A 10,800-nucleotide genomic window follows, 5' to 3' on the forward strand; every position below is an offset into this window, starting at 1 on the left:
TAAGTTACTCTATTGAGTAGATATTGACAATATATAACTATGATTTTTCTTAGTTTTTTTCTAAATAACTATAAATATCATACATGTGATTGAAGTTGGCAATGTATCAGTTATTATAGTGTTTCTTTGTCAAATTTACATTTCATGCTCTCATTATTACTGATTGAACTATTTTAGCCAAGGTGACATACCTACTGTAATCAATTGAACTAACTTATATTCCAATACCTAGATTGCCTGAGGGTTATAAATAATACTATAGTGCATTGAACTGGGTACTAAGACAAGCAGTCAGTCTTGTTTTTGGTGGAACCAGGGATTGAACTCAGGCCCTTGCACTTGCCTGGAAAGTGCTTATTCCACTGAGCCATCTCCCTGGCCCCAAGCAGTCAGTCTTAATAAAAAGAAGATACAGGGTCTTGGGACAGACTTAAATGCCAAAAGCCAGTTACATCTACAGGACATTTTCAAAGAGAAGTCGTTACCTAAGAAAACTTTGATATTAGTGATAAAACTACCTACCATAAGCAATGTATAAGCACAAAGGCAGAAACTCATAAACAAACAAACAAAATAAATAATAAGAAAACACAGAAGCAAATGTAATCCAAAACATTCAACTTACCCAAAATAAGCCCAGAGGACAATGAGGTGGAATAAATCAAAAGCCACCTACATGGATTTTCTGAAATGATAATACTAGAAGTAGCAAAGTAGATTAAGGACATTCTAGAGAAAACTAAAACACAAGTAATTATACAGACAATTAAAGAAATGATGATCATTATAATTGGAATGAGTAGTGAATCTAGGTTAGGTAGTGATAAATCTTGGTCACAAGTTTAAGAACATGGAAACCTTGAATGCTCAACACAGGAAATCTGGATCACATAAAACAGATTCACACAGAAATCTAGCATATTAAGAAAATCATTCTAGTGTAAGCACCTGCTGGCACAAACCCAGTCAGGTGTGGGGGACCACAGTTCAATCCCCAGCTCCCCATGTCTTACTAGACCCGCCCTTAAGGCAGCCTGAGCCAGCCAAAAAAAAAAAAAAAAGAAAAAAGAAAAAGAAAACATTCTATTCTATATGCAGCAGAGTCAACCAGCATGAATATATAATACCTGATGTGGAATATATGATTTTTGTTAGGGATCATCAAATAGATGACTTCTTCCAAACAGCACAGGATCATGAAAAGTCAATCCAATAGCTACTAGAGTATGAAATGCATAATAACATAAGATTAATTAGAATCAGTAAAAATGCAGAAGCTATCACAAAGAACATTAAAAAAATTCAAAGATGAAATAGCAGCAAGTTTTGTAAGTAAGAAAATATTTGACATACAAATAAATGAGGCATATACAACTCCAAATAGCCATTTTTAGAAAAATAATTATGCCAAGGCATATAATAATCAAGATTTTAGCAGTTTAACACTAAGCAGAACATTAAAGACAGGATGTGAGAATTTAGCTTACTGGTTCAGCACCTGTCTGGCAAGCATGAGAACCTAAGACTGACTCATGGTACAAAAACAAACTAACACAAAACAACAACAACAACAAAAAATCAAAAGCAAACTTTCTGAGAAAATAAACAAATAAAGGAAAGCTCATAAAAATCATAATAGAGTTCTCACCACAAATCCTCAACTCAAGGAAAGCATGAAATACTTAAAGCCCTAAAAAAAAAATAAAATCCAGCAGAGTCTGTTGTACCCTGAAAAATTATCTTTCAAAACTTATGGAGGAATAAAATATTTCCTTGATAGAAAGAACTGCTTAAGAATTTCATGACCACAAATCCAGCAATACAAAAAATATTGAAGGATATTCTAGAAAGAGAAAATGAAGACAATAATTGCAAGAATCCCAGTAGCGGGGGCCAGGGAGATGGCTCAGTGGAATAAGCTCTTCCCTGGCAAGTGTAAGGGCCTGAATTTGATCCCCGGTTCCGCCAAAAAAAAAAAAAAAATCCCAGTAGGTTGAATCAACCAGGTAAGGCAAGCAACTGAAAATAATGGAAATCAACAACAAGAAAGTAGTATGATGCAAGGATAAATCGTTACATCTGAATTCATCAATAAAGAGAAGCAATTTGGAACAATGGACAAGAAACAATATGCCACACTATTATTCACATTAGAAATGTATTTAACTCAAAACAAATTCTTAGACTTAAAGTAAAAAGGTGTAAAATAATAAGTTATGCAATAGAAACCCAGAAGAAAAGGAATAACTTCTATTTTCATGCAAAGTACTCTTCAAAACTAAGACTGATTAGAAGAAAGAAACAAGGTAATGACATTCTTCTTAATGGAACAATCCTGTAGGAAGAAATAACATCATAAATGTAATACATGCCAAGTAATGCACCCACTATATAAAACAGACACTAATGGCTATGAAAAATCAGATAAACTCTAATACAACTGTCACAGACTGGTTATCTAACGAAAAAATTAAAAAAATCAACATCAGGGATGAATAGAGCATTTAAACAAATGGACTTAGTAGATATGTACAGAGTATTCCACCCAAAATCAGAGAACATGTTTTCTTGAGCAGCACATGGGAATGTCTCCAAAATAGACCACATACTAGCTTGTAGAGCAAGCTTAAGTAAATACAAAGCAATTGAAATTATCCCATGTATATTTTCAGATCATAGTGCAATGAAATTGAAAATACATGCCAAAGAATCCTCAGACACTGTATACAAACAGAAATTAAATAATATACTCAGGAAAGTCAATGTGTTACATAGGAAATTAAAGAAGAAATCAGACAGTTTTATAATTGATTGATAGTGTCAATATACTATAATGAAACTTATGGGATACAATAAAAGCAGACCTACCTGGGAAATTATAGCAGTGAATTTTCACATTAGAAAAATGGTACAAGTTCAAATAAATAACCTACTGTTGAAGTTTAAGACTCTAGTAAAATAAGAACAAATTAAATCCAAGGTTGAGGGAAATAATGCAGTTCAGAGCAGAAAATAATGCAACTCAGACTAAGAAAACAATTCAAATAATCAATGAATAAGTGTTGGTTCTTTGAAAAATGAAATAAAATAAAGAAATCCCTAGCCATTCTTGTCAAAAGAGGAAAGAAAGGACCCCAAACAATTAAATTACAAATACAATGTGATATCACAACAGATCCTGCAGAAATCTAGAAGGCAATATAATATAGTTCTGGAAATTAGAGGAAATAAACAAAAGAAACACAGTGGTGCCTTGGTTCATGAATACTTTTGTTTGTGAACAATTTTTGTTGTTGTTTTTTTTTACTTTGATTTTTAAATTTTATTTTGTATAATACTTTTGAATCAGATGACAAACACAACCATATCAATCTTTCCTGCATGAATATGAAAAAGGACATCTATTCCAAAATGGCAGCACAAATGAAGTTTGTGAATTGAGGCACCCCTGTAAAAGGAATGTGAATAGAAAAGGAAGAATTTAAATTTAAATTGTCCTGATTTACTCATAGCATGATACTCCACAAAGAAAACCCATAAATCTCCATAAAAAGAATCCTAGCTTTAATAACTAAATTTACTAGCATGGCAGGATACAAAGCCAACACCCTGAAATCAGTGGCATTCCTGTACATGTATAACAAAGTCACTGAGAGAGTTAGGGTAACAATGTGCTTCCCAATAGAATCAAGATAAATGACCTACTTAAAAACCAGTCTGATGAAGAAATGAAAGACCTTTAAAATGAAAACTGCATTATTCTGGAAAAGATCAAAAAGAATCAGAAAAAAGATGTTCCTTCTTAAATGTAGTGAAAATGGTCATACTTTCAACTATGTAAAAGGCAAGAGAGTTCTATGATCTGAAGAGAAACCATGCAGATGCAATGCAATCCCAATCAAAATAGCAATAGCATAACTCAGGGAACTGGAGAAAACAATTTTGAAACTCATATGAAATCAGAAGTGACCTAGAATAGCAAAATGAATTATTTGAAAAAAAGCCAAGTTATCATAGTCTATGATTTGAAGTTATACTATAAGAACTACTGTGATTAAAAAATCAGATATTGGCCAAAAAAGAGACAATAGAGAACAGAATAGAATATGCAGAAACAATTCAAATAACATGCAATTACCTAATTTTTCACAAAGAGTATGAATACCTTCACTAAAAGATAGCTTCTCTAATAAATCATACTTCAGAAAACTAGTTTTCTGTATCCTGAAGATTAAGTTTAGACCCATATTTCCAATCATGCATTAAACTAGAATCAAATGGATCAAAGATCTAAATATTAAAAGCAACACTTAAGCTGTGGGACAACAGAATAAGTAAAAATCTTGAAGACATAAGTTTAGGTAAGTACTCATTTCGGTAGTACATATACTAAAATTGGAACGATACAGAGATGATTAACATGGCCCCTGAGCAAGGATGACACTCAAACTAGTGAAGTGTTCTGTATTTTTAGAAGGTTATACACTTAAAAAATAATAAGTTTAGGCAAGGACTTTATGAACAAAACTTCATTGCCCAAGAAAAACTACAAAGATCCAACAACTTCTATCACACAAATTGATATATTTTGCACAGGAAAGAAACTGCCCAAAATGATAAAGAGACAACTCACAGAACAGAAAATGTTTTTACAAACTACCACTTAGACAAGAGACTATTATCTAGATTATATAAAGAACTAAAAAGCAACTAACAAGAACCCCAAAATTTAAAGACCTAATGTGGAATGGACATCACTTCTCAGAATACAAGAAAATGTATGAAAAAATGTTCAGCATAACTGATCATTCAAGAGATGCAAATTAAAACACTGAGATTCCGTCTCACTCCAGAATGTGAGGCTATCATGAACCAAGCAACAAATAACAAATGCTGGCAGGTCTCTGCTGTTGGTAGGTGTAAATTGGTAAAACCACTATGGAAACATACAACTAGAGTTTCTATTTAATATGACCTATTCCTTCCTCAGAAACATACAACTAGAGTTTCTATTTAATATGACTATTTCTTCCCCTTCTTGGCATCTTCCATAGAAAGATAAAAGCACCATATACCACAGTGATATAAGCACACCCAAGTTTATAGCAGTGTAATTTATAATAGCTAAATCTTGGAAGCTTCCTATATGCTCATCAACAGATAAATGTGTAAAGAAAATGTGCTTTCTATGTACAATGGAGTACTAGTCTGTCAAATAGAAAGATAAACGTGAAACATTTTTAGGTTAATAGATGCATCTCAATATTATAATTTGAAGTGAAACAAATCAGACACAAGTTGAAATGCTACATTGTTTCTCTTGCGTGAGAAACCCAAAGAGTAAATAGGATCAAAATATAAGGTAAATATTGGGAAGTAGGAAGAGTGCACTCAAATGGGAAGGGGAAAAAAAGGATAGGGAATAAGAAAGGAAGGAAGGTAAAGGAATTATAAAAGTTAAAAGTTGAAGGAAAAATGGAAACAGCTTTTGTAAATAGGGAGAAAAAGAAAAGTCAAAGAAAACTGAAGGGAATGAGAAAAAGAAAAGAATTAAGTTGTAATTATATACAAGTACAAATTTCCTATAATGAATGTGATCATTATGTACGACAAACATGTATGAATAAAATGAATAAATAAATAACCTAAATGACAGTGACAAATGCCATAATAAAAAACTTTATTATTTAGAAAAGCAAGAAAATTCCTAGAAATATTTTTATTATATAAAATCAAGAAATTTTCTATTAGTCTACACATGAGATTACCAAAGTTAAATAAATCCAATAGAAGCAGGAAATAAGATTCAAATTTGAAACAAAACCACAAATCTTTTAAGATTTTATCCATGGGATATGATATATGATTTTATTTGTCTTCTCTAGAAATTAACTATAGGTTGATCTCCTACTTGCATCTGATATTGCTACTTACTTGTTGACCCAAGGTCAATTTGAGTTACATCCCCATGTAGCTACAATTAAAAGGTCAATAACCTTAGTCACTAAGTTCTTGCCTTAATATTGCAATCTTTCACTCCATTATTGATTTTTTTGGCTTTTTAAAATTTTCTCAGTTTTGCAAGTATTTGAAGACAATGATTGCATTGATCTAATAATTTCAAAACTACTTTCAATCTACCAGTATGTCCCATCCCATTGTAACCACTCGCAAGAGTAGGTTTTATCATTCTCATCATTATACAATAACCTTTATTAGACCTTTTCTTCCACCACCCCTCCCACAATTTAACACTAATGGTGCCATGGCTTTATGCATTATTATATCATGGCTGCAAACTAATTCACCTCTCACTGATCTACATGAATAACTTATTCCGTGTGTGTTTTATGCTCATTGTTGGCTCATTCTTTGGCTTTTGTGCTTTGTCTTGCCTTTCTCTTTCCATTCCCTTCTTTCCATCTCCTCTATTAAACCTGAAACACTTTGCTGCAGGAACTGCAAGGATCTCCATTCTGCATCATTCTATGGAAGAAGGGAAAAGCAAGAGAAAGCCATTAAACTCACAGCCATAGGGAATCGATTTACTCATTTAACTCCTTGAAATATTAGTAAAATTTTACTTAACCACCAAACATTAATCTTACCTCCCAAAAATTGGGAAGAAAACTTTCATTGTAATTGGGAGGTAACAATTTTAACATAGTGGACATATTATAAGAATAGCAGATATTTCAGATTGCTTTTAACTTGCAGAAAAAAAATCTCAATAAATTCCCAATTCTTGAAAAAAAGGAAAGTCAGAGTGCATGACAGATGGGTACACAAAATAGACTCTTATGGTGTGCCTCATTTATGGCATTTGGAAAATTGACTAATTGGGCTATAAATTAAATCGTCAGTAAAATTATGTGAAATGGAAATTCTAAGGAGCAAGCTTCAAGTAATCACTGTCACATCTAATATCATAATGAAATCATTGCAAGTAAAATTGGATCTTCCACAAACCTTCATTACTGATTTTTCTCATTAAATAGCATTTAATACCGATTTGCTATAATCATCATAGTTTCCTCTAATTAAATATCAAATCTTTAGGGAAATATAAATACCTTAAAATATGGTAATTTAAGAAGGGATTATTTTGTTATCTTAGGCATTGTGTTTCAATGTTTTATATTCTGAGTCTAAAGAAAATCTAAGTGTTATCTTAAGAAGATGTAAGGACATCTTCATGTAATAAAGAAAATTTCTATGCAAGAAAGAAATACAAATTATATCAACTATTCTTTCAAGCATACTATATTCAAATAACATTTTAAACCATTTCCTCCTTTGGTCATTCTCTCTTTGACAATATTAAACAATTTTTCTAACCCATCATTAATCATGCTGATTCAAATGTAAATACAAAGAATAAATACCATGTGTACATTTTATGTGATACTAAAAGTCATAATTGAAATTTTAAAAACACAGCCTAAAATACTATGTCTAGTACTGGCATTGTGTACTAAAATCCATATTTATTTGACTTAAGTTTGATATTTATATTTACATGAAAAATATTTAATGTTGGCTATACAGGCATAAATTTCTTTTTTTCCATAATTTTATTGAGAAATAAATAGCAATGATACATTTTCACATCAAATTGGTAGGACAGTTCCAACAATTAATACATTGCATACTGCCTTCCTAGTGGTTATTTGTTGCACACGATGCAGACATGATATCCTATTTACAAACACTATTAGAACAAATCCCTCTATTCCTTGAATTAAGAGAATGTAGCTATATATCTATCCTAATCATTGTGAATAAACAGATGCAAAATGGTCATTCATCTATATCCCCTTTTTTTGTTTAGTTCCACCATTTAAATATTATAGGTGTGTGAACTCAGCAAAAGATTCCAAAATAGTCTAGTAGTCCATAACAGCATAGGGTCTTCCACTTGACTAAAAATGTTAGAAGTTGTTGACCTGAGTCCCCTACAGCTCAACATAACAACATGGCTTTATTTCTTGTACTTCATTTTTATACTTTTCTGCTGGATTGCTAAGGCCAAGATAAAGCAAGAACTATGTAACAAGAATTGTAGCTTTTGGATCTGATGAGGTCAGTCAAATCCCTTCAGGATTTATCCTGAGACCCTGTACCTCAGATTGTAGATCCTTTGTCAGTGTCTGCAATGTGGATGAGTCACGGCCATTATTTGGCCAATGTGCTCTCAGTGAAAGCCTGAGAAAATATTTTCTCTTCATGTGACTTTCCTTAGGCACACTCTACATCATGGATCACTTTCCTCTTTGGCCCCATAACCTCCTTGATCAGATAATTTGGGACACAATTGAATTATATGATGTTACAGTACAAGTTCTCATATGTCCTGAGTCTTAATTGATCATGGAAGGCTAGGGCCAAGATGTTTGATTTACTTGCTGCCCTCCTTCTTCTCTAATTTTTGGTCTGCAAACTTAGGTTGTTAACCCTCCAGAAGAGAAGCTTATTGTTATTACCATATAACCTAGGCTGTTGAGCTTAACCTCATTATCTGTCTGAATATCAAACATCTTAGGTATAACATCAAGCAGGTATTTTTCACAAAGTATCGATATGTTGAACTTTAAGTCCCTACAGAATATGGCAAAAATTTAAAATATTAAAATATATTTTAAAATATGATTATATATGTTTAGACATAAGTCCAGAAATCTAACCATATACTGTATTGTTCCAGCAGCACTTCTTTTCCTGTCTCCTGCCTTCATTCACCACTGCCTTCCTTTCTAAACAATCATCTCCCCGAGAGACAGCACGACAACAACTGGCGTGTCATGAAAATCAGCACATATTCAGAAGACCAGAATAACAGGCACTCCAAACATGAACCTACCTTTACAAATTGCCATCTTCAGTGTAGTTGCTTAGTTCACAGGTGTCAGTAGATATAGTTAGTCAGAGTGAGAATCCTTCCAATTAACTGCTAGATTTGAAAATCTTCTGAAGATTTCCAGGATCATTGTCTTAACCATCTTCTACATATAACTGTATGGCTTGCCTCTTTCATGTTACCCAGCTCTTCACCTTATTCTCTCTTCATTGTCTAGTCCTAAAGTTATTGCTTCTTTTTTACTTGTGTTATACATTTCTATCTGTATTTCTTCTTTTGAGTTCTTATACTAGGGAAACTATATGGTATTTACAAATGTGTGTCTGGTTTATTTCACTTATGAGTATATCTTCAAGTGGCTTCCACTTCAATATGAAAGCTTCAAGTTTATCATTCTGATAGTTCAGCAATATTGTGTTGTATAAAAATACCACATCCTTTTCATCCATTCCTCATGTGATGTGAGTCTTGGTTCTTTCAAAGATTTGGCTATTACAGATTGTGTTCCTATAAACATAGGAACATATATGTCACTGTGATATGATGATTTCAGATCCTCCAGGAAATTCCCCATAAAGGAATAGCTGGTTTAAATGGGATTTCCAGTCCAAGTTTTCTCAGGAGTTTCCACATTGATTGATATAATGGTTGCAGCAGTCTGCATTCCCATCAGCAGTGGAGAAGTGTTCCTTTTTCCCACAGCCTCTCCAACATTTGTTGTTGGTTGATTTCTTTATGATAGCCATTCTTTCTGGGGTGAAATGATATTTCAGTGTTGTTTTAATTTGCATTTCATGGATGGCTATTGATGTGGAGTATTTTTTCATATATTTATTCACTTCTTTAATTTCATCTTCTCAGAAGTGTGTATTCATCTCAGATGTCCATTTCTGGATTGTGTCTTTAAATTTTGGGGCCCTAGTGTCTTTTAGTTCTTTATAAGTTCTAGAGAGCAGACTTTTGTATGAGTACTTATTTGTCAAGATTTTTTCCAAACTTGTGGGTTGTCTTTTCATTTTGTTGGTAATTTTGTTTGACATGCAAAAACCTGTCAATAAAAGGAGGTCCCAGTTGTTAATTCTTTCAACTGTTTCCCGTGTGATTTGATTTTTGTTCATGAAGTCTTTGCCTACCCCTATGTCTTCAAGAGTTCCTCCTACTTTCTCTTCCAGGAGATTTAGTGTTTCTGTCTTCATGTTTATATCTTTAATCCATTTTGACTTTAGCTTAGTGCATGGTGATAGACCTGGGTCAAGTTTTAGTTTTCAGAATGTAGAGAGCAATTTTTTCAGCACCATTTGTTAAAGAGGTTATCTTTCTTCCAGTGAGTATGTTTGGGTCCTTTGTCAAAGATAAGGTGGCTGAGTGTGTTCGTAGGGGCTTCAGCATCTTCTAATCTATTGAATTGATCCTCAGATCTATTTTGTTGCCAGTACCATGCTGATTTTATCACAGTAGCCTTTTAGTATAATTTCAAGACAGGAATTGTAGTGCTTCCTGCCTTATCTTCGTTGCTCAGGATTGCCTTTGTTATTCTAGGTTTTCTTCTGGTTCCAAATAAATTTTAGGAATGATTTCTCTAAGTATGTGAGGTATGTTGGTTGTAGATTCATTGGGATTCCATTAAATCCGTATAGCAATTTTGGGAGTATGGCCATCTTCATGATGTTAGTTCTTCCTATCCAGGAGCAGGGAATATATTTCTATTTTCTGAAATCCTCTATGATCTCTTTTTAAGAGTACTGTAATTTTCCTTGAAAAGGTCTTTGACATCTTTAGTTAGATGAATTCCAAGGTACTTCATTTACCACAGTGATATTGTTAAAGGTATTGTTTCCATAATTTCCCTCTCAGTGTATTTGTTATCTTTGTAGAGGAATGCTGTTGACTTTTGGGTACTTGACTTTGTATTGTGCTATGCTACTGAATTTCTGTATTAATTC

General features: G+C 32.9%; 1 non-coding gene across 1 annotated transcript; it reads left to right on the top strand.

Moving 5' to 3' along the window:
- The first annotated feature begins 4,365 nt into the window (after positions 1-4,365).
- Positions 4,366-4,472, top strand: LOC111818165. The gene has a single exon (XR_002822222.1). It is a non-coding gene; the product is annotated as a U6 spliceosomal RNA (small nuclear RNA).
- Positions 4,473-10,800: the final 6,328 nt, after the last annotated feature.

This window comes from Octodon degus, unplaced genomic scaffold, assembly GCF_000260255.1.
Source record: "Octodon degus isolate 3935 unplaced genomic scaffold, OctDeg1.0 scaffold00081, whole genome shotgun sequence".
Lineage (NCBI taxonomy): Eukaryota > Metazoa > Chordata > Mammalia > Rodentia > Octodontidae > Octodon > Octodon degus.